At 39.9% G+C, this 25117-nt stretch overlaps 1 protein-coding gene across 6 annotated transcripts in view; it reads right to left on the reverse strand.

Annotated features, from left to right (window-relative positions):
* The window catches only part of LOC128732742 (protein tramtrack, beta isoform), a 516078-nt gene that overhangs the window by 376167 nt on the left and 114794 nt on the right, over nucleotides 1-25117 (reverse strand). The window contains exon 3 of one of the 6 annotated variants that reach the window (XM_053826076.1): nucleotides 4015-4071. The exons of the other annotated variants lie outside the window; for them this stretch is intronic. The gene's annotated coding sequence lies outside the window, so the exon portion shown is untranslated. The remainder of the gene's footprint in view (nucleotides 1-4014; nucleotides 4072-25117) is intronic. 6 annotated transcript variants of the gene reach the window in all.

A 25117-nucleotide genomic window follows, 5' to 3' on the forward strand; every position in this document is an offset into this window, starting at 1 on the left:
TATCGTTAGAAATTTCAAAAATATCGAGATCGATTAAATCGGCAGGAATGCTTTCTGCGGCACGCATAACATCCTCTTCAAGAGAAACTTTAGAAGTATTTGCTTCGTGGAGAAAAATTTAGCAAATAGCTCGCATAAACTAGACGCTGAGCAGGATTCCACTTCATCGTAGTACACATCCGTAATAGTCGAGCGGCATTTACGTTTTGTATTTACAAAAGTCCAAAACTTTTTTGGATTACGGCGCAGATCAGTTTGAACTCTCAGCACATACGATTTGTAAAGACCAGCATTTAACCTACGGTAGTCATCGCTTGAACGCTTGAAATTATACTTGGTTTCAGTTGATCTCAACCGGCGAAGGTTGCGCAAGCATGTGTTTCGTTTCCGTTTCAATTCCCTCAGACGACGGTTACTCCACGCCGGGGAACTTGAGAACTTGAGAACTAATCAAGCAAATGGAACCAAATTTGGCGTGTGGGAGATTTTGGAGACTTGAATTTATTTTATGATTGTTAGAGACCTCTCACCCCTGTGGTAGGGGGATTTTGCGAAACTCAAAAACTAATCGAACTCGAGAAATTCAAGACTCTTCCATAAAACATTAGTCAATAACACGACCAAAAAAACTATCTAGAGTAACACTAGATCATTCAGGACGAGACGGCCGCGAGTGTTACCGGTGACCCGCCGTCGGAAGCGCCGCCCACTGGGGGGAGGCAACTCCCCGCAGAAATCATTACTGTCTAGGTTTATTTGTTTTCCTAGGTCTACCTGGGTTTCCTGGAACGAGCGACAGCGAGGGGAAAAAGGGATCGCAAGTTGAATGTGACTGCCGTGAATGCGAACTTTCCGCATTCAAACTCCGATTTTTGAACGATCATTTGACCGTTTTTTTAATCCAGTCAATCTGCCGCTTGCGCTGCTGCCGTCGTACAATTCATGCGGCATCTCAGCAAAAGCAAACAGTCGATCTCCCGTTTTGCTTCACGCTTTGAGAATATAAACTGCAAACTGACTGGAAGCATACGGTGACGTATTTTTTCGTTTCTCTTTTTGTCTCCAAATCGGCTGCTCACAGTAAAATTTTGTCACCCAGACGTCGGTCCGACGCAAGCAAAATATTCGTTTGTATTGGACGGAGTCCGACCGACTTCTTCCATGCACATGTAGTGGTTGTTTTTTTGTAGTATTGAATCATACGATTGTGCGGTTGCTTTTCGTTAGCGTGGTGATTGCCAGTCATTTGACTGTTTTGCAGTCATTCGCTGCTCCAAACGGTAAAGGCAACTTGATCGAAACGAAAATGTCAAAAAGTTTTAGAAGCCGTTCGTTCTGCAGCGTGCAGTCGGCGTTTGACTGAGCAAAATGCCAGTTGTGTTATGCATAGCATTCGTATTCCACCTCTAAACGGACGGTGTGAACTTGAATGCGCGTTGGTGTGACTGCGGTAGAAAAAAAGGATCGGTCGAAGCCCTGACAGCGAGTAAGCAGAGGATCGCGAAATGGTACTTTCCACAAAAAAGTTTTCCGTGAAATGGTACATTCCGCTTAAGGTTTTTCGATAAAATGATATTCGGCGAAATGTTGTACAACCATGGCAAATATTACTATCCGCTTTCTGGTTATGCAATGAGGGGACAGGGGAGTTGTTTTTTACTTTACTGTATAATTTGTATATTAAACTACCCATTCCTGGTAACTAATAAGCATTAACATAAGCAGCAAATCAGCGTATCTGGCGTTTTATACTGCACGTTGTTGTATATTAGCTTTTTGACTGCATAAGTGTTGTAAATTGGCATCCAAAATTGTATTCAAATTCTTCGTGTCGGTAATTAGCTGTAAATTAGCATTATCAGCACTATAAGAAGGTTATCAGTAAAGTAGCTGTATATTTTGCCAAAATATTTAAGTAGCATTTAAGGCGACTTAAATGCTTATTGGCCTACATTTGAATAGCATTGGGGATGCTTTTTGGTTACCTGGGATGCTTTCATAGTTACGTAACTGCCAAAATGAATCATCTAAGGTTGAACTCGTCTAAAACTTGCAAAACTCGAGATTGTGACAAAGATCATCCGAGATTCAAGCAATCTTCTTCTTTGACTCAATTTCGATTCATTTCACAGTATCGTTTCAGCCGCGCAAAATTTGACAACCCTTTTGCCGGCTTTTACCGCTTTCTTCGGAATTCCGCAAAGTAGTCATCTCGGACCGTTGGTTTTTCTTATCTATTTTGACGACGTCCACGTAACGCTCAAAAGTCCTGGGCAGCTGTCGATATTCGCCGAATGATGGAAAAACAACAACTCGACCCAACTGCCAAGTTACGAACACAGACAGCGTTGCAGACTAATCAACCTGGACTCTCTGCAAGCACGTCGGAACGTAATCAAAGCTGTCTTCATATCCGGATGTTTTTAACGTCCCAGATTGACTGCCCTTGGATCTACCAGCGAATCGGCATCTGAGCTCGGCCCTGCTTAATCCGGAATAATTGTTTCTTGCGTATACCACACGTTTATATGATTCATTTTACAATCCCCAGTAGCGGAAATTAAGTTAAGCAAATTCTTTTATGCAAATCGTCGTAAGTTATAAAGCCCTATAAACCGAATCTGCAGCACCGAACGCACAGTACCGATTAAACTCCGGTTTTCCGCTATTACGACTGTATGGCTGCACTGAAGTCGCCTCAGCGCTTTTGCTACCAGCGTTTGAAGCTTTTTTTTTCATTTTATTATTAGCAATTACTGTTTTTTTTCCTGCACCATTCTTCGCGTGTTGTCGTTCGTCAAAAATCACAAGTAAAGCGCTGGCAGCGTCGCTGCGAGCTTTTTTATTTGCAATTTCCATTTTCACTTGACTTTTTTCCTGTGCCCCGTTGTCATACGTCAGTCAAAAAATTACGTTTACGATTTCATTACGAAGTAGTGTAACTACTTCCTCATATACCGTCTCCAACATCATCATCATCATCATGGTGGTAAGATCAGTTTTCAGGCCTCGATTATACTACCTCGCAAGCTTCCACTTCCAGCATCGAATCGAAACGACGCCTTCACTTTTCATTCGCCCGTCCCGCGCGTCCTGTCGGAGCGCGACTGCAATAAATGCTAATGCTATAAATGTATGATTAATTAATAAAAACATTATGCAATCACACCTGCGCACCTTCTCATGCGGCTTATGGCTGATGGCGACGAGTGTGTGTTACGACGACTATGATGATGACGACGACGGCGACGGTACCGGATTGTACCTATTACCTATCTGAGGGTGCACATAATTGCGTTTGAGGGTTTGTTGCTCGATTGGATGAGCCTGCTTAGCCTAGTCCTTAGAAGCGTAAGAGGTTGCCCTTTCGAGCGCTTTGGAGCAGCTCAAATTGGCGATCGGCTAGCCTAGCCAGCTAGCTAGCTAGCTAGCCGCCAGAGGCCAGAGAGCGTTTCTAATCTGCTTGTTGCTGCGGCTGCTGCCGCCGTCGCCGCCACCGCCGCCATGAAGCAGTAAAGTTCCATTCCAATTTGGAACAACTGACAACGCAATTTGTGAAGGGAAGAGGAGGCGGATGTGGGAGGGGGAGGACGTGCGATGACTTCACAGTGCATCGTGTGCACTTTAGATGTTGATGATTCCGGCTAGCTGACTGACTGATTGGCTGATGCCAATATTGGCTGATAATGATCTGTGTGAGCCGGATCACTTGTTTGCCGACGTCGGTTTTTTTTTGTCAGCTCCGAGGGATGTGATGCCTATAATTTGCCTCTAATTTGTGCCAGTTAGGAAGCTTTTCACAACGGAAATTTTAAAGCCCACTAAAAATAGACTTCTCCTCTGTGTCGGAACTTTTGTGCAATTATAATTCACTGTTCGAAACCACAAAAAAGCACCCTTTCCCAAAACCAAAGCGCTATCAAATCTACAATTTCGATCGGTAAAACCATCAAACCATTACGTCTTTTGTGCAAACGTTTCGTTCCCTTTCTTTCCTCCATTCACTTCGATTACCTTTAATCAGCAGCGTTACTTTCAGCAGTTGCACTCGGAGCCATTAGAGATCCTCACCTGCAAGGGAAAAAAACGGACAGAGAGAGAGAAAAAGAAGAAAATTAGCATTATCGCTCGTCATGTCACACAGGAAAAAAAACTGAAAAGACAAAAATCAAGAAAAAACGCACACACAAATTGCATTCAACGCCGATAAGCGCACCCGAGAGGTGCGATAACCGAACCCACCACAAGAGAGTGCCGCCGCCGCCGACGCCGCCGCGGCCAGCCGGCGATGATGATGGCCCAGCGACACGCGCGCTGCGCCGCGCCAGGACCAGACAGATTCGCGGTGCGAAATGTGTTTGGACACAAAAAAATCGAAACGCACACCCTGATAACGCGGCGAATGCGAATTCACCCCTTCGAGGCAAACGAAAAAAAAACGTCGACAAACCGACCTTGAATTTAAGCCACCCTCCACCCCCGTCCTCTCGTCGTTGACAACAGCCTACCTACCACCCCCGGCGCTAGCTTTGAACCCCCGATTCTTGTTACGTGTGCTGGCAGCGTTGTTGGTCGGGCGGTGCATCGACCTTTTTGGGGCGCTGCTGCTGCGTCAATTGAAAATTCGCAAAACTCAAAACTCTCCTCCTCGCATCGGTGCGCTTGCAAATACAGTAATGTTCCGATTTTGTCAACCCAATGTTGAATAAGCCCCTTCAAGTTCCTATTTTATTACTGCTATTTTCGGTTTTCATTTCTTCTTCTTTCTCTCTTTACGCGTTATCAACTAATATGATCAGTTTCAGCTGAGTTTCAATACAGAATTCATTTAGTTTGTATTCAGTTTCTGTTCAGTTTTAATTCAGCTTCAATTCAGTTTGAATTTAGTTCAGTTTCAGATGAATTTCAAATCAGGTCAGTTTTAATTCATTATCAGTTCCGATTCACTTCATTAGTTAGTATTCAGTAGCCTAAGTTAGTATTCAGTTCCAGTTCAGTTTGAGTACAGTTTAGTTTCAGCTCGATCGAAGTTCAATTTCATTCATGCTTTTATTCAGTTTCAGTTCAGTATCAGCTCAGTTTCAGATCAGTGCAATTTTTTTACAGTTTCATTTGACTAGAAAGTCAGTTTGAGTTCAGTTCCATCTCAGCTTCAGTTCAGTATTAACTGTTTCAATTCTATTCAGCTTTAATTCAGCAACTATTTAGTTTTAGTTCAGTTCAGTTTATATTCAGTTTTTACCCAGCGTAAACCTTCAACTCAATTTTAGATAAATTTCAGTTCAGCTTTAACTCAATATCAATCAGGTCCAAATACATTTTAGTTTCAACTTAGTTATGTTTCAATTAGCTTCAGCTGGGTATCAGCTCAGTTTTAGATTAGCTTTAATGTAGCTTTAGTTCAATTGAGTTTCAATTCAGTTTCAACTCGGTTTTTATTCAGCTTCAATTAAGTTTCAGTTCAGTTTCAATTCAGTTTGAACATTAAATTACCGCAATATGTTACAATTCAGTTTCAGTTTCAATTAAATTTTTATTTTATTTCAGTTCAGTTTTAGCTCAGTTTCAATTGAGTTTTTATTCAGTTTCCGTTCAGTTTCAATTCAATTTCAATTGAGTTCCAGTTCAACTGAGTTTCAATATGGTTTTTATTTTGCATCAGATTAATTTTAGCTCAGCTTTACTTATCTTTCATTTCAGTATCAATTCAGTTTCAGTTTAGTTTCAAATGAGTTTTTCCTTAGTTTCAGTCCAACTTCAACTTGGCTGCAATTCAGATTGAGTCCAGTTTGAATTAAGAGATTTTTAGTCAGTTCTAGTTTAATTTAAAATATATTTCAGTTCAGTTCAGTTTAAATTTAGCTACTATTCAGTTTTAAGTTTAGTATCATTTCAGTTCAATTTTGATTCAGTTTTTATTGAGTTTCAGTTCAGTATCAGCTCAGTTTCAGATCAGTGCAATTTTTTTACAGTTTCATTTGACTAGAAAGTCAGTTTGAGTTCAGTTCCATCTCAGCTTCAGTTCAGTATTAACTGTTTCAATTCTGTTCAGCTTTAATTCAGCAACTATTCAGTTTTAGTTCAGTTCAGTTTATATTGAGTTTTTACCCAGCGTCAACCTTCAACTCAATTTCAGATAAATTTCAGTTCAGCTTAAACTCAATATCATTTAGGTCCAAATACATTTTAGTTTCAACTCAGTTAAATTTCAATTAGCTTCAGCTGGGTATCAGCTAAGTTTTAGTTTAGCTTTAATTTAGCTTCAGTTCTATTGAGTTTTAATTCAGTTTCAACTCAGTTTTTATTCAGCTTCAATTAAGTTTCAGTTCAGTTACAATTCAGTTTGAACATTAAATTACCGCAATATGTTACAATTCAGTTTCAGTTTCAATTAAATTTTTATTTTATTGCAGTTCAGTTTTAGCTCATTTTCAATTGAGTTTTTATTCAGTTTCCGTTCAGTTTCAATTCAATTTCAATTGAGTTCCAGTTCAACTGAGTTTCAATATGGTTTTTATTTTGCTTCAGTTTAATTTTAGCTCAGCTTTACTTATCTTTCAGTTCAGTATCAATTCAGTTTCAGTTTAGTTTCAAATGAGTTTTTCTTTAGTTTCAGTCCAACTTCAACTCGGCTGCAATTCAGATTGAGTCCAGTTTGAATTAAGAGATTTTTAGTCAGTTCTAGTTCAATTTAAAACATATTTCAGTTCAGTTCAGTTTAAATTAAGCTATTATTCAGTTTTAAGTTTAGTATCATTTTAGTTCAAGTTTGATTCAGTTTTTATTCAGTTTCAGTTCAGTTACAATACAATTTAGATTCAATAGAGTTTTTATTCAGTTTCAATTCAGTATTAGTTCAGTTTCCGTTCAGTTTCAGTTTAGTTTCAGTTCGGTTCAGTTTCAATTCCGTAACAATTCAGTATTAGCTTAGTTTCAGTTCGGATCCAACTCGGATTTAGTTCAGTTTCAATTTAATTTTAGTTTCTATCCAGCTTAAGTTTGGAATTAGCTCAGATTCTGTTTAGTTCCGTTTCATTTAGGATTTATTCAATTTCAGTTCAATTTTAGGTCAGTTTCAGTTCAAATTCAGTTTTAGCCGATTTCAAATCAGTTTCAGTTCAATTTCAATTCAGTTTCCATCAAGCTTCAGTTTAATTTCAAATAACTTTCCTTTCTAATTAGTTTCAGCTGAACATCAACTCGGTTTCAGTTCAGTTTTAGCTCAATTTCAATTTCACTGCAGTTTCAACTCAGTTTATATTCAGTTTCAGTTCAGTTTTAATTCAGTTTTTTCCTGTTTCAGTCCAGTTGCAATCCCTTTCAACTCAATTCAGTTTCAATAGAGTTTTTATTCAGTTTCATTTCAGTACCAGTCCAGGTTCAATTTTGTTTTCATTGAGCTTTAGTTTAGTTTCAAATACGTTTCTATTAATTTAGTTTTAGTTAAACATCAACACGGTTTCTGCTCAGTTTTACCTCTGTTTTAGTTTAGCTTCACTTTAGTCCCAGTTCAGTTTCAATCAACTTTATTTAGTTTCAGTTAAGTTTCAATGCAGTTTTGGCTCAGTTACAATTAGGTTTGAACGCTAAATCACCGCAATATTATAAGTTGTGATTATATAATGACTAGCTGACCCGACAAACTTCGTATTGCCACAAATTAACCTGTGTTGTACATATATCATGAATCTCGGATGATCTTTGTCACAATCTCGAGTTTTGCAAGCCCCCCAGTGGGCGGCACTTGCGACGGCGGGTCACCGCCAACACTCGCGACCGTCTCGTCCTGAATGATCTAGTGTTACTATAGATAGTTTTTGTGGTCTTGTATTGACTAATGTTTTATGGAAGAGTCTCGAATTTCTCGAGTTCGATTAGTTTTTGAGTTTCGCAAAAATTTCTGTTTTATTTGTATGAGAGTCCATATCCCCCTACCACAGGGGTGAGAGGTCTCTAACTATCGTAAAATGAATTCAAGACTCCAAAATCTCCCACTTGCCAAATTTGGTTCCATTTGCTTGATTAGCTCTCAAGTTATAAGGAAATTTGAATTTCATTTGTATGGGAGCTCCCCTCTTAAAAGGGGAAGGGGTCGTAATTCACCATAGAAAAAATTTCTGCCATCTAAAACTCCCACATGCCAAATTTGGTTCCATTTGATTGATTAGTTCTCGAGTTATGAGGAAATTTGTATTTCGTTTGTATGAGAGCCCCCCCTCTTAAAAAGGTAAGGGGTCCTAATTCATCATAGAAAAAATGGTTGCCTCCAAAGACACCCACATGCCAAATATGGTTCCATTTGCTTGATTAGTTCTCGAGTTATGAGGAAATTTGTATTTCGTTTGTATAGGAGCCCCCCCTCTTAAAGTGGGGAGGGGTTCTAATTCACCATAGAAAATATTCATGCCCTAGAAAACTTTCACATGCCAAATTTAATTCCATTTGCTTGATTAATTCTCGAGTTATGAGGAAATTTGCATTTCATTTGTATAGGAGCCCCCCATCCTAAAACGGGGAGGGGTCCCAATTCATCATAGAAAAAAAATTTGTCTCTAAGAACATCCACATGCCAAATTTGGTTCCATTTGCTTAATTACTTCTCGAGTTATGAGGAAAATTGTGTTTCTTTGGTACAGGAGCCCCCCCTCTTAAAGTGGGGAGGGGTCCTAATTTACTATAGAAAATATTCTTGCCCTCGAAAACCTTCACATGCCAAATTTGGTTCCATTTGCTTGATTAGTTCTCGAGTTATGAGGAAATTTGTATGGAAGCCCCCCCTTTTAAAGAGGAGAGGAGTTATAATTCCCCTTATAAAGAGGGGAGGGGTCTCAATTTACCGTAGAATAAATTCTTGTCACCGAAAACACCCACATGCCAAATTTTGTTCTATTTGCTTGATTAGTTGTCGAGTTATGCAGAAATTTGTGTTTCATTTGTATGGGAGCCCCCCCTCTTAGTGGGGGGAGGGGTTTCTAACCATCACTAAAACCTTTCCTGGCCCCAAAAAACCTCTACATGCATATTTTCATGCCGATTGGTTCAGTAGTTCTCGATTCTATAAGGAACATACGGACAGACAGACAGACAGACAGAAATCCTTCTTTATAGGTATAGATTATCGGTTTCATCGAAAATCTTTAAAAAGTTACAAATCCTGGGTTACAATTCAGTTTCAGCTCGTTTCAGTTTCTCTATTTCAGTTCAGTTTTAGCTCAGTTTCAATTGAGTATTTATTCAGTTTTAGTTCCATTGTTGGCCAGTTTCAATTTAGTTCAACCCAGTTTCAATACGGTTTTTATTCTGTTTCGGTTTAGTTTGAGCTCAGTTTCACTTCACTTTCAGTTCAGTTTCAAATGCGTTTTTCTCGAATTTCAGTTCAACTTTAACTCAGCTCCAGTTCAGTTTTAGTTCAGTTTCACTTTGGATATTTTTAGTCAATGCTAGTGTAGTTTAAAACAGGGTCCAGTTAAATACAGTTATAATTCAGCTATTATTCAGTTTTAAATTCAATATCATTTTAGTTCAATTTTAATTCAGTTTTTATCCTGTTTTAATTCAGTTACAATCCTGTTTCAATTTCAATAGAGTTAGTATTCAGTTTTTATTCAGTATCAGATCAGTGTCAATTCAGCTCTTATTCAGTTTAATTCAGTTTCAATACAGTTTCAATTAGGTTTTAATTCAATATTACTTCAGTCTTAGCTCAGTTTCAGCTTAGGTTTAAAGCAAAGCAAAGCCTAGGTGCTATATTCCGTTATCGAAACTTTACGTTCTGTTTTTATACGACAGACTTTGCAGCCAGCTGTTAGAATACAGGACAGTTGCAGGGTCAGTTTCTACGATCCTATTGATTCAACTTAGGTTTAGTATGTTTCAAATCAGTTGTAGTTCAGCTCCGTTTCAATTAAATTTTTATTCAATTTCAGGTCAGTTTCAATCTAGTTTTAATTGAGTTTCGGTTTGGTTCAATTTCAATAGAATTTTTATTAGGTTCCGGTTCAGTTTAGGCAAGTTTGAATTCAGTTTCTATTCATTTCAATTTAGTTCCATTTTAAGCTCAGTTGCAATATGCCTTTTATTCAGTTTCAGTTCAATTTCAATATAGATTTGGATTAGTTCAGTTTCAATAAAATTTTCCCAAAGTTCCAGTTCAGTTTTAGCTGGTTTAATTCAGCTTCAGTTCAGTTTTATCCAGTTTCAATTCAGCTTCAGTTCAGTTTCTATTTAGTTTCAATTCAGTTTCAGTTTCGGTTAGTTTTAAATAAGTTTTTATTCGGTATCAGTGCTGTTTCAGCGCAGTTTCAATTAAATTTTTATCCAGTTTCGATTCAATTTTGGCTAGTTTTAATTCAGTTGCAATTCAGTTCCGTTTCAATTCAGTTAAAGTTCCGTTTATTTCAATTTAGGCTTTGTTTAGTTCAGTTTCAAATGAGTTTTTATTCAGTTTCAGTTCAGTTTTAGCTAGTTACCATTCAGTTTGTGCTCAGTTTAGTTTCAATTCGCTTTTATTTCCGTTTCTGTTAAGTTCCAATTAAGTTTTATTCAGTTTCAGTTCAGATTCAAGATGGTTTCAGTTTAATTTCAGTTCAGGTCAGCTTCAATTAAGGTGTTATCCAGTTTTTGCCAGGTTGAATTCTGTTTCCGTTCAATTTCAAATCAGTTTCAATTTTGTTGCAGTTCAGCTTAGTTTCATATGTATTTTATTTTGTTTCAATTTAGTTTTAGTTCAGTTTCAGTTCAATTTCAATTTAGTTTCGGTTTATTTCAGATTCAATGAAGTTTTTATTCAAATTTACATCAATTTTATAGCAGCTTTAGTCCAGTTACAATTCTGTTTCCGTTCAGTATCCAACCAATTTCAGTTTAGTTTTAGCTTAGTCTCAATTCAGTTTAGCGCAGTTTCAATAGAGTTTTTACTGAGTTTCGGTTCAGTTTCAACCAGTTTCAATTTAGTTCCAGTTTATTCTCAGCTTGAGTTATAAGTTTTATTCTGCTTCAGTTTGGTTTCAGTTCAGTTTCAATGAAGTTTCAATTAAATTGTTTCAATGTAGTTCTTATTCAAGGTCAGTTCCGTTTTAACTGTGTTACATTTTGTTTTTATTCAGTTTCAATTAAGTTCCAGTTTAGTTCAATTTCAATATGGTCTGTATTCTGTTATAGTTCAGTTTTTGCTTCTTCTAAAAATTAAATTTTAACCCTCAATTGGTCAACCGAAAGCTCAATGAACCGGACACAGCACACTGGTCCAGAACCTTTTTTGGTACGCATTAGTTTTGAGCGGGAAAACTTGGTTCTAGGTTTATGGAACCTTTGGAAGAGTTTCTTAAAATTAAAAGTTCTTTCGTCCAGCGGAATTCAAATTTTGATTAATCCCCCTAAAAGTGAAATAAAAAATTTATTGTTCTTCAGTTTCAATATAACACATTGACGGGTTCTGCAAATTTTTACAGCATATTATTACAAGAAATTTTGCTGAAGATAGTAACCTTCTATCTCTTCAACAATGATAGAAAAATCCTGTTTCTCATAAATGAAAAATCGTTAGAATCAGTTTTTATATTTTAACTGTTTTTGTAGTTGTTGTATGACTTTTTCCAGTTTAACAAAGTTGTACAAATAGTAAAAATACACAACATTGCTGAATATAGCACACCTCTATCTTTGCTTGTTTAGGAACTATAGCACTTTCACTATAAAAATACCCTAATTTTGACCCCGAATTGCTCGCAAGAAGGCATTATTTTATTCAAAAACTCTCCCCAGAGAATCAGTATAGTTTGAAGCAGGCTGAAAAGTTCTATAAATCATGTTTAAAAGCACAAAAGGCTGACAAAATCGGAACATTACTGCAGTCGGTCTAACGGCGGTCGTTGTTGTTGTTGTTGTTGTTGTCGTCGTCGTCGCCGATTTTGGGGTGGTTGGGGTGAGACGCGTGCGTTTTTATCACCACACCAAATGTTACACATAGCAGTAGCAGTGTAGCAGTAGGTAATGTGTGCATTACTGTTGGCCGTTGCGAACGACAAAAATATAATACACACCGGGTTTATGTAGTGTTTTTTTTTCCTTCGGAGGTGGAGAAACGCAGCCTGGGCTAGTCGACAAATGATGTTTGTTTTTGTTTTTTTTTTCGGTTGCACACATCAACGACTAATTTGCATTAGACTAATTACCGGTGGGTGCAGTACAGTACAGTACAGTACAGTACAGTACGGTACGGTACGGTACAAAGCAGCAGTTCGCAATTGTTTCCTTTGTTTGAGTTTGCCTTTTTCGATGGTCGTGTCCTGCATAAAACAAAAGTAGACAATGTGACTGAATGAAATTGGTGGATACACCGAAATTTACTGAAAATGTGTAAAAAACATTGATGTCTAGCAAGTAGTTCCAGTAAAAAAATGTATCCATTCTGTATCTTGCTTCATCAAAAGTGGAAAATGTATCACCAACAACATGTCGTTTGTTGGTCCATTCTAAATTTGGTCTAATATCACGCTGAAAGTTGTTGGTACTTTTAATACGGTGCAGCAAAACATATATTATTCCACAGAACACATCTTAGATTATGGATCACAAAAGCCAGAGAGCAGAAACAAACGCTGGGTCCAAATTGCTACTCTGTGGCAGGGTTTCCATATTTTGCTGTAGAAAAATCTGTAATTTTATCACCGAAAAAAAACTCTTTCGTTTCAAAATCAAAAAAGAAGCGAAATTTAATCAAACTTTAAATCAAACTCTAGTTTAAATAAAAATTCAACCGACATTTGTGCTTCAAATACAAGTTTGATTGTATTGTTTGTTCGATTTGCTGAAAAGTGTAAATAAATTTCGATATGTACTGCCTCTGTTTTCTAATAAACTAACGGGTGACAACTAATATTTTGGAATTTTTTTTCTCAAGCTGTCCAAAAAAGGCAAAGATACATGAAGAAGATCTGCTCTACCGACATTAAAGATACATTATCCATTGTTGAAAAAAATTAGAGCACATTTGAAAACGGTCCGTAATCGGCTGTTCGGCGAAGCTTTCGTTTGACGTCGAAACAGGAGCGATGTACGGCCGTCATGTCAACTTTGCGAATGCATCTCTTGTTTGTACCAATCAACTTTTTGCAATTCGTGGTTGTCCAGTTATTTTTGTACACCAAGGAATTCAAAATCCCGAAGAAATCTTCGATTAAGTGCATTGAGGACTGAGATTTTTCGGGTCGTGGTTTTTGGGTAAAAATGGGATCGAATGGGTATTCAGGAACGATCCGGCGAAAACACGTATTGTCCATCTGCATGATGTTTTTGTAGAAACGGGATCAAAATTTTCTTCTAACATTCGTCTGCTGCATCTTAATTGATAGCCAAACCAGAGGGTTTATTGTTGAAGAAACGAGAAAGAGAACGATGTCCTTCTGCGTCCATAATTTTGGCTGGTCTTCCACTACATTGCTTGCCTGCTAGTTGTTGGGCATCTTAGGATATGGTAAACAGTCGAAGCCGCAACATATTCGCGTTTTAAATGTTGTACCGTATAATTTTTGCCGAGATTTCTGTTGCAGTTCGTAGAAGTGTACAACGCGCTCTCGAAATGCTTCTTGTTTCGACGTCATTTTAAGCAAAACAAGGCAAGCATAAACAAAACAAAAAATATTGACAAAAAGAGGAGAGAGAGAGCTAACACATACATATTCTCATTTCTCTCTGAGCTCGTTTGTTGTGGAGTATGGGGGCCTCAAAAAAATTCCAAAATTTTAGTTGTCACCCGTTAGAGTTTCTTTTAAGACTCCGCTTCGTTCCGCCCAAAAGTGTAATCACTGTTTGTCATATTTGTTCAATAGATCTTGTCCTTCGTTGTATTTGAAGGGAATTAATACTTTTTTTCCTTAAATCATTTCATATACATTTGATATTTAACCTAAATTGACGCAAAACTTTTGCTATTTCATCATTCGTCTTTCATAAATGTTTTCCTGGTTTTCATCTTCCATTTTTTTCGTGTTCGGTAGTTCGTTCTTTCTAGCCTCTTTTATCGCCTTGTTTTTAGTCGCTTTCCAGCGATTTGTTGTCAATAATTCTTGCGTTTTGATTGTTCTTGACAGCGCCTTTTTGTTCTCATTTGTAGTCTGTTTGGACATTTCTTATCACTGTTCTGCTGTCGTTTAACCGTCTCTTTGTCATCTTTTCTGCAGAACACTTAAAAAACTCGGTAAAATTTTGCCCAGATTTGGACAGCCGAGCATTCGGAGAAAATTTCGGTGGCGCATATCGACGTTTACGGATTTTATTATCTCTCTTGAAATTTTTTTAACATGTCATCGGCGTCTTTTCATCCTATTTTTGTCATCTTTCGTCTTCTTTTTACATCAACTTTTCACCAACTTGTTATCACTTTTTCGATTTCGCTGAATTTGCGTTAACTCTCTGTCGTCTTTTCATGGGCTTTACGCCAGCTTTTTACATCACATTTTCGTCGTCTGTTCGTGATTTGTTGACCACTGTTTTTGCATTTTCCGTCGCGTTTTTCACCGTTTTTATCTAATTTTTTGTTATTGGTTTGGCACCTTAATTTTGACATCGTCATTTTGACGATTTTCCTTCGTGTTTTTTATAATCTTTAATCGATTTATGTTGTCGTTTTGTCTGTTTTCTTTTTTCTTTTCATCACTTTTCTTGTTGTTCTGAAGACAACCAAAACTGCCACAAAAGTCACGTGTGCCATCCTATACTTATACTTATGAAAGCCAGAACTGCCACAAAAAACGATCATTAAGACTGTCGGAGTGGACTTTTAATATCCAATGTCCTTCTGGCTTACCAAAAAAGGCAATCAAAATATTATTTTTCATACTGCCGTTTTGTCGTTCTTTCACTGTCTTTCAGTCCTTTATTTTGAATGATTTTTTCCTGTTTTCTGTTTTTGTTGGTTTTTTTTTGTTGACGATTTTTTGTAACTGTTTTGGCGTCTTTTCGTCATCATTTTGCCGGCTTTCTATCGTATATTGGCAGTTTTTCTTGCTTTTTTGAATGTTTTGTCATATTTTTATGATTTTTAAACGCCTTTTTGTCGTGTTTTTTGTTTGTTATCACTGTATTGGTACGTTTTCTTCATCTCTATCGTATTTTCTTGTCATTTCCGTCGTCTGTTCATCGTTTTTGGCATTTTTTATCGATTATATCCCACTTTTTTGGCGTTTTGGTTAACTTTTCTGTTCTGTTGTACTTTGGTTATTTTGGTGATTTTTGTTTCATTATCTTTTGTTGTCCTTTCCTCACCGTTTTGGCACCTTTTTATGCCGTTTTGTTGGCTTATAAGACATTCATTCATAGCCCTTTCGAAGTCTTTCTATATATTCCCAGGCATTTTTGTATGGTTTTTTCGCCTTTTCACGCGTTTTTAACATCTTTTTGTCATGTTTTTTGTTGCTGTTTTGGCATTTTTTCGCTGTCCTGTTAATTTTGCAATATTTTTCGTCACCTGTAAAATTTTGTTGTTGTATTTTCTTCGTATTTGTCGTCTTTTTGTGAGCTCTCGGTCATGCTTTTGTAATCTTTATTTCGCATTTTTATTATCTTTATGCCATCGTTTAATTTTTGGCCTCGATTCATGTTTTTGACATCTATTTTTGTCTTTTGTCGCCTATTAGCTGTTTTTTTGTTATTTTTTCGTCATCTTATTGTTGTCTTTTCTTCGTGTTCGTCGTCTTTTTGTCATTTCTTTGTCGTGTTTTTTGTAGCATTTTCATCGTATTCTCGTCATTTGTTCATTTCTTGTACCTGATTTTTGTTTCTTTTCGGTGACTTTTGTCGTTTTGTCCTCTTTTTTGTTGCTCTTTTGGCGTCTTATCTTCGTTTTTCGTCATCTTTTCATCGTGTTTTTTCGTTTCGTCGTTTAGTTATTTTTTTTCGGCTTTTCGTCACATTTTCCCCATTTATTTATTTATTTATTTATTACAATAATTCTTCTGAACAACGTTCTTAATAAATGGATTAGCATCAAATTCATATAATATTAGATCTCTTCAGGTTCGTCACAAATTTCTGTGCAGTTTCATGGAAATTGAAAATTTCATAAGTCAATTCAAAAGTCCTAATGCAGGCGGTAATGGGTCCTTGATAACCAAACAACGTACGATGATAATTGGTTTGTAACAGGCCAGTAGAGCGAAGGGCACGTTGTGAAGCACGGAAATTTATGCGAGACAAAAGCGTCGGCGAGTCAATGTCGCCATTCATCAGTTTCGCAATAAAAATAGCCTGATGCAGTTTCTGACGGCGCTCGAGCGTGTCGGAAATCCAGTAGACGGCAACCAACGGTCTGGATACGGTGGTAGGATAACAGGATCGTGCCAAGGAAGCTCACGTAGCGCAAGTCGGACAAATCTTTTCTGGATACGTTCAATCCGCAAATTCCAAAACAACTGGTGAATTTTCCAGAATTGGACGAACCAAAGAGCAATAAAGAGCTTGCAGGCAGTGTGGATCCTTAAAGTCACGGGAAATTTTTGAGATAAAACCAAGTTGACGTGTGGCTTTCGATATCAGAGTGGCGTGGTGTAAGTGAAAAGTGAACTTAGAGTCAAGAACCACATCAAGGTCAGTTACAGAGTCGACTCTCTTTAGCTTCAGTCCGTCCACATGATAGTCAAACAATATTGGGTTTAAAATACGGTTAACTTCACATTTGGCAATGCTGATCACGAGCCAGTTCCTCCGCAACCAGCCAAAGAAATCATTTATCAAAGTTTGCAGACGACGACAATCTTCCATGTTTCGAAATTCTAAATAAAATTTAGATCATCAGCGTATACCAATTTGCAGCCAGATGGTAGTTACAGCGTGACGTCGTTGAAGAACAGCATGAATAACAAGGGGCCCATGTTACTTCCTTGCGGCACTCTCGAATTATTGGTGGACTGCGAAGATATACATGCACCGACTTGAACGCGTTAGATTCTTCCACGTAGGTATGAACTTAAGCATTCAGCGAATCGACATAAAGGTCCAAGTCGCGAAATTTACGCAGAAGTATTGCGTGATCGATACGATCGAAGGCGGCTTTTAGATCAGTGTAAATGACATCAATCTGTGCTTTCTGTTCCATTTTGGAGCGACACGATGAAGTAAACTGGTACATACAAACTCAGAGCGACCCGGTACGAATCAATGTTGGGAAGTAGAGATGTAATTCTTTGTCCGGAACATGTTTTCGTCATTCTCTTGATGTTGTGGAACTGATTGTCTTGAATGTTGCCTTTTTACTGCCTGCCGCGTGAAAAAACATTTGACAGTTCGAAGCTCTCTTTATCTCTTCCATTCGTTCGTTCGCTCTTCCTCTCTCTCTTCGCCTATATTTCCCTTTCTTTTCGCCTATTTTCTCCTGTATTTTTACCTATAAAACAGATATATTTCTCTTTCTTTAATTCTATTTTGGCATCTCTTTTCGCCTCATTCCCCGTCTATTCACCTATATTTCCCTTTTTTACCCATTTTTCCCCTTCTTGTAGGTTACCGAGTTACCCTTTCTTCAAGCTGAACTTAATATTACCCCGATGACGCCACTTGATAGTGCAAAAGTTACTGCTACAGTTAAGAGTATTTGGAAACTATTCTGGACGATCAAAAAGTAACGAATTTTCATGATTTTTTGGAGGTTAGAATTAAAGGTAAGCGTTGGGGTATTTAGGTTATTGATTAAGGTATATTTCAGGATGTATTGTACCGGGAACAAACGGCAGTCTAGCAGAGCCACCTAATCTTGCACGTTGGGCCCCTTGGGAGGAGTTCTTAAAGAGAACGGATTTCACCGCACAGTCTTCCGACATTCTCGGGACGTGTCCAACCCAATCATCAAGCAATGCATAAGGTTTGAGGGGTTCATACGACTACACCACCACCATTATGTGTATATTCCTCTATTTGCATTTGGTTACTCATTTATCGGTTTCTTTCCCTAGTTGTTAAACTACCGAGAGTTGTAAAATGGTTTATCATGAAAAGTCCGCGTCCTTTTCGCTGCTATCTCTTGTAACTAATAGCTTCGTTTCCTCGTTTTCGTACTTACCAACCTTCGGTGTGTAACTTTTGAGGGATCGCATTAACTTCAGATAGAACCTACCGCTTTGGTTCATGCTATAGAAGCTACTTCCTATCTCTGGACAGCAGCTATAAAACCGCCTTACCGTCCGTCTATATTAATTGGCAAAAACTTCCGTATTCTTCGAGCGGGTTTCACAACCTCTTTAAGATTAATCCGAAGCTTAAGTAGTTTTATTATTCTCTGCTGATAGCAGTAATAAAGTAAATCGCTTTTTCTTGCCAGTGACCAGCATGAATTAGTGATGCTTTCCACTTTGTTCGACAACCCTATAAAAATGGATTTCTGTCTGTCTGTCTGTCTGGCCATTCTCTCGATGGCATCAGACCCCTCCCCCCACTAAGAGGGGGGCTCCCATTCAAATCTATGCCTATAAAAATGGATTTCTGTCTGTCTGCCCGTTTGTTCCTTAAAGAATCGAAAACTACTGAACCGGTCGGCGTGAAAATTTGCATGTAGGGGTTTTTGGAGCCAGGGAAGGTTCTCATGATGATTAGAGACCCCTCCCTCCAGTAAGAGGGGGGGCTCCCATACAAATGAAACACAAATTTCTGCAGAACTCGAGAACTAATCAAGCAAATGGAACCAAATTTAGCATGTGGGTGTTTTTGTAGGCAATCTTTTTTTTCTATGGTGAATTGAGACCCCTCCCCTCTTTAGGAGGGGAATAATGACCCCTCTCCCTTTTAAGAGGGGGACTTCCATACAAATGAAATACAAATTTCCTTATAACTCGAGAACTAATCAAGCAAATGGAACCAAATTTGGCATGTGAGGAGTTTTGGAGGCAGGAATTTTTTTAATGATGGTTTAAGACCCCTCACCCCTGTGGCAGGGGGATAAGGACTCTCATACAAATAAAACAGAAATTTTTGCGCAACTCAAAAACTAATCGAACTCGAGAAATTTTAGACTCTTTCATAAAACATTAGTCAATAACAAGACCACTAAAAACTATCAATAGTAACATTAGACCTGCCGTCGGAAGCACCGGCCAGTTGGGTCATCCCTGCGTAATGGTACATTCTACGAGAAGATTTGCCGTGAAATGGTACATCCCGCGTAAGGTTTTTCGCGAAATGGTATTCTGCGAAACTCTATATTCCGCGTTATGGTCAACCGAGAATTGGTGTTCCGCAAAATGGTATTCGGCGAAATGGTTTGTAATGATAGCGAATATTTAAATGCTATCCGCTTTATTTTATCAGGCTAAGCAATGGGGTGAGTTGTTTACTACTTTACTGTGAGGAAAATTTTTATATTAAAACACCCAAGAACTCCCCAGAAACTTGCAGAACTCAAGATTGTGACAAAGGTTATCCGAGAGTCACGATTTATGTACAACACAGTTTAATTTGAGGCTATACCAAGTTTGTCGGGTCAGCTAGTAAACCATAAAGTACGTTGTGCTTAAAAAGCATAAGAGTTCGGAGTTGTCAAGAATTCATCGGAACACGTGACAAAAGTTCAAATTAAACGACAAAAATAATTTTTTTTAAACCCGTAATTTCAGCTGTAACTAGCTGAGTGCCCGATCTTACTGGGGGTCCCTTTTTCTACCAACCACTTGTACCTTCCATAATGCAATTTTCTTCATTTGGACGTCCCTCTCCCCTTGTAGAGCTCTCTCCCGTTAGTCACCCAGCTACTTGTACATCTGTTTTCTTTGCAGAAATGCCTATAAAGATAAAGTAACAAAGCTTTTTTTCCTATTTTAAACCTTCCACTTTGTCAACAGCTCTTGTTTTCCAGCCACTTGTACATCTGTAAGCGATCTGATCACACTGATCCTAACAGGCGCTTCTGGATAAATTTCGAACGAGCGACGACTGGTTCTATAAACCAGTGTCGCTCCTCGAGGTCAATTAATAGTATGATTTACTTGTGAATGCATTCGAAATTGACAACTATGAAACCCAGGTAGCATTTTCATACGTATAAAAAGGTAAAAATCATCATTACGTACAGATGTACATGCTAAATAAATCGTATTTCATGCGCAAAATTGGCATATCCGTACTATTTTGGAGGCGATATACGTGATTATGAATAATTTTGAGCGTTACGACTATATAAGTATTTATATACGATAATATCCGATTAAGCGCGAGTCGCTCCGTACTACTCTACGATTTTGTGCTGAAAATCGTATGTATGTCAGTCATTATCATTATATACGACAAAAAATCAACTTGATCCCACTTTAACCAGCTTTAGTTACGATTTCGAGTTTGTTAGGAGATATTTACGATAGTTTTCGTACATTGATATACGAGTTGGTGCTTGCTGGGAAGTTTGCCTTCTAAAACAATTTAGCAAACAATTGAATTTAGCGTGTTCTACATTCCCTCTCCCTTTCTCTCCCGTCCCGGCAGTGATATTCCAAAAAGGCTGACCTCGGATCACGCAACCGCACGATCTCCCTTCGACGGTCCGCCTGCCGCGCCTTCAACCGGACTCCAAAGAATCACGGCCTGCCGCTTGATCAGCCAAGCGGCGCAGAACGAAGCGCATTGCGACAAACGCATCGCAGGTGTCGATGCGGAGCGTTAGTTGAGTGCGCATGCGGCGTTCGCCCTAGTCGAACGCGCGTGAAGTTCTGCGTCGCACAGCACCCGAGATCCCTCGTCCTCCCGAGGGGTATGATGCACAGCACACGCAAAAATACCATCACCACCATCGATGCGGTTTGAGGAAGTGCACCGTCGTCGTCGTCGTCGTCGGAACAGTAAAATGCGAACCGAGACAACCCTGGCTCGTCGGTTGCTTGCTTGCTTGGTTGGTTGGCCGTCCGCATAGAGTGCATTAATAATAATGATATTAAATAATGATATATAATAAGAGGAAAACGTCGAAGAAAATCTGCGCGCAATGCCGAATAAAGACGTACCCGGGCCCGGCCCGGGCCTCGCTTATGGACTGTTCAATACGGTTCTCCGTTCGCGCTGCTGCTGCGTCTCTGAGGTTTTGTTTCTGTCTGTCTCGTTCTCCTGCTCTCGGAACGAGAATCCCCGGTGATTTGCGTCATCATCGTGGACACTGGTACCGGTGAAAGTACTGTGCCAGGTCTGAGGAAGTGAAGAGGGAACGGAGGGGGGCCGAGGGGCAAGGCCTATATGCGCACTTTGATTCAGTTGTGCGCGCACGTTTTAATGCTTCACCTCGGAAGTGAACCGGACCGGGTGGAAGTGCCAGAGCGGAGGGGCGAGCGATGCATTGCGTGGATTTTTTTCCCGTAACGCTTCAAGAACGGTTCGTCCGTCCGTCGTAGATTCAATTTGGATTACGTTGGATTACGACGGTCAGGCTGTTGTGGACGGTCTGGTACGGGGGTGGTGTTGAAAGACTCGCACTTTGCCAAATGACTCTCCGGGGAGATCGGCAAGGGTCGGTTGGTTGACTGGGACCGTGCGAAGTCCGGACTCTCGTCGGTCCGTCGTGGGACAGGCCCAGGAAACGGAGCGCAAGATTGAAAGAAGTCAGATAACCGCAGCGATTAGTGCGGTGTGTGGTTAGCAACGCATACAGCTTTTGAGCTGCGCACGGGTTGGCTTGGGCTTGGAATGCCGGTCGGGTGTAATTGAAACCTGTGCGTTCCCTTGACTCCGGACGGGACGGACGAATGGACGGTTCCGGAGCGGGAAAATTGCTAATTTTCAACCTTCGCCCGTTGTGTGGTGGAAAAGTGCAGCGGAATTTTAGTACGTGTCGAAATTGCACTTGCAATCATGATCGAGGGTTTCCGCTTGGCTCCTCCGATGGGAAGCACTCCACAGTATCGACACAGACGAACACAGTTTTGAACTGCTCGTGTTGCTAATCCTGTCGAATGTCAACTGTCAACTTAATCAACGGGACTCTAGCGGACTCAGTGTTCAATATTTCACCGACCTGTAGAATTTTTATCCCAGTCGCGCGTGTAAATTGGACGCTGGCCGAGCGAAATAACACAGATGCACTACTTGCAACGCGTTTCCCTCCCTGCCATCACCACTCGATGCAGCAGCATGCATTCACTGGGATCAACCCATTTATCACCGGCGTAGATTGATGGTGTAGAGACAAATGGTTTACGTTTGCGCTGCTCGTACGAGTTACGCCTGTGTGTTGGCCACCGTGCGCAACAACAGCGTGCTAAAAGTGCATATTATTAAGTACATACTAAGAGTTCGGCTTTCCCTCGAGCGTATCGGTTCGGATCAAAAGTGCAACCTCGCACAGAGCACACACAGTTGAGCGCAATCACCAAGATAAGTCCACACCATAAGTACCCTCCTCGGGGATCTCAGCTTCGTCAGATGGTCACCCTAGCAGATAGCAGCGGCACGAACGAACCAGAGTCGCCACATTTAATTGTCAATGTCAGTGTCAAGTACGAAAGTCACCGCCGTCGAGTGTGTGGTTGGTGCTCACACCCACAGGAAACCCGTAGACCACCGACCGCCGCGCTCAGTTCGTTTCGGTTCCGTTCGGTCGGTTCGGTTAGAATATCGCATCTTTGCATGTGCACTGCTAGAGCCGGATTCGTATGGTTCTCTCTCTGTTTGTATGAATGCAACGCAAAAAGTCAACACCATCAGGCAGGCAGGCAGGCAACCACGCAACAGGCTACTAACACTGTAAAAAATAATCAACACATCTGTGACACTGCGCATGTGACAGCGGCCTGCAAACACTGGGGTGCATTCGACTTCGTCGGCAACGACGACGACGACGTTGACACATTTGCAGGCGAGCGTTCTACGGCACGGTCCCCGTTCTCCTCCCCACACACACGCGTGTCAATTCGTTTCCGCGATTCTTAAATCCGCGCGCAAGTACCTATTTGCAAGTGCGCAACAACAGCTGAGACGGATGTTACGAAACGCATCTCGCGCAAATTGGCGTGTGCGTCTCAGCCAAAATTTTCACCCTTCATCGAACAGGACGACGGACGACGGATGACCACAAAGACCTTGATATTTCAAATGGCCCTGAAAGCGTGATGAGGAACGTTTACTACGTTCCAGCAGTGCTGCCCACCGTGTGTGTGAGAGGTAAGCAGCGTTGACATTCGGAAAAGCATTATTACTGTTTTAACAGTTCCACCATGACAGCTGAGTTCACACCTGCATGCACCACTATCGAAGCCATAGCACTTATGTGGAACACTAGGCTACTAATCCCGGTCAGTTGTTAGTTGAATGCGGAATGAAAATAAAAATTACCGTCACTTCATGCCACTCGAACCGCCGCCGCCTGCGGCGGTCACTGAACGCAGTTGATCATCACATCAAAGTGAAATCATCACTATCGGTCGTTGTTGTTCCGTTCGCCGAAACAAAAGCTCAAGTGGAAGCGAACAACTAGACGGGTAGAGAACAGGTTAACCGGATTAGCCGCCACAGTTGGCTTCCGTTGCATCAGGCAGGACAGGACAAACAGTGGATTAGTTGGGGTAAGAACAAGAGCTACTTTTAAGTATGCCGGTCAACACTGTGTAATCCGCGTCTTTGGACACTAGCTATCGCGGGTGCACTTCAGCTGCAGGTATTGTTTTATTTTCCCTAGGTTACTGCATTTTTTATAGGCTTCAAATGTGGCAGTCGCCAAAGTGTCAAAAACTATTGCGATATTGCTAGAATTTTCCGGCAGAGTTGTGCCCAGCTACAGTTGGTTTGAACCCTCGACTTCGTTCGTAAAAAAATCTTGTGTACCGCAAGGCAGTAGCTTGGGACCGCTTGCGTTTTACTTTAAACGGTGTGACCTCTGCTTTTGAACTTGGCTGTCGACTAGTAGATGAACAATGCTCTCTGTTCCTAGTTGGTTCTATCTATTTCTACTAGCATCAAGCTTTCCTTCCAATACATTTCCAAATCAATGAATATATTTGGTGAATTATTGGCATTACCATTGCACCATTAAACTCAGATCCCACTAACGAAAGTGTCTCGAGATCAAACAAATGAACGCATTCTTAAAATTCCGATCAAAACGGAGTATTTATAAATTTCAATAACGAAAATTTGAGCATCTGATTCAAATCTCTGGCCTCAGATGACTCCCTTGAGGAGCACCAGGCGAAACGGCGACGGCTGATGACGCGTGTTCTCCGTTCATGATTGTCATTATTCTGCCAGTCAGTTGAGAATGAAGCTAGGCTGGCAGCAAAAGCACCAAAGAGCTTATTGCAGTATACAAACGGGCTCATTTCAAAGAAAGTAAGAGGAAATAATCGCATCGTTTACGTAGAGAATTTTTATTGCTCATGGAACATGTAGCTCTAAAGTTAGAAAAATCCTAGTTTGTTCTTCGGAGGGTTGTGTTATTTTGTAAGTCATGTTGGGTAACTTGCAGTGTCGACGAGCAAATTATAAAAGCCTACTAAATGTGATCTCAATCTCACTTGATATTTGCTCACAGTTGAGCCAACCAAGTGGTCGGCTTAGATTGTCGAATTGCTTTGCAGAAAAAATGTCTAATTCAGCGTTTCTAAAACAATGTTGATTTTATTACGCACCTATGATGGTTCTGATGATCATAAAAACCGGGACAAGGGCGCAATGAAACTCAAATTCATACATGCGTAGGGTCGTTGCAGTAGCCCCGCAATTGCCTTTTACTTTGATAACCACCTTCGAAGTCTGTTGGTAAAGAGCAGTCAAGTCTTTACGACGTTTAAACCCAAAGCTTCACTTTATTGGTAAATAGTGTACAAAACGTTTTTCACTTGAATGAAAATTGCGAAAGGTCTTCAAACTAAATCAGGCTAAATTTTACTGAAATCGTAATAAAATCAGGAACTAAATGGAAAAAACTTTCAACTGAGAAAGAACCGATCGGCGTGAAAATTTGCTTGTAGGGGTTTTGGGGCCAGGGAAGGTTCTTATGATAGTTAGAGACCCCTCTCCGCAATAAGAGGGGGGAGCTCCCATACAAATCTATACCAATAAAAATGGATTTCTGTCTGTCTACCCGTATGTCCCTTATAGAATCGAAAACTATTGAACCGATCGGCGCGGAAATTTGCATGTGGGGGTTTTTGGGGTCGGT

The sequence above is a fragment of the Sabethes cyaneus genome, chromosome 1, assembly GCF_943734655.1.
Source record: "Sabethes cyaneus chromosome 1, idSabCyanKW18_F2, whole genome shotgun sequence".
Taxonomy (NCBI): domain Eukaryota; kingdom Metazoa; phylum Arthropoda; class Insecta; order Diptera; family Culicidae; genus Sabethes; species Sabethes cyaneus.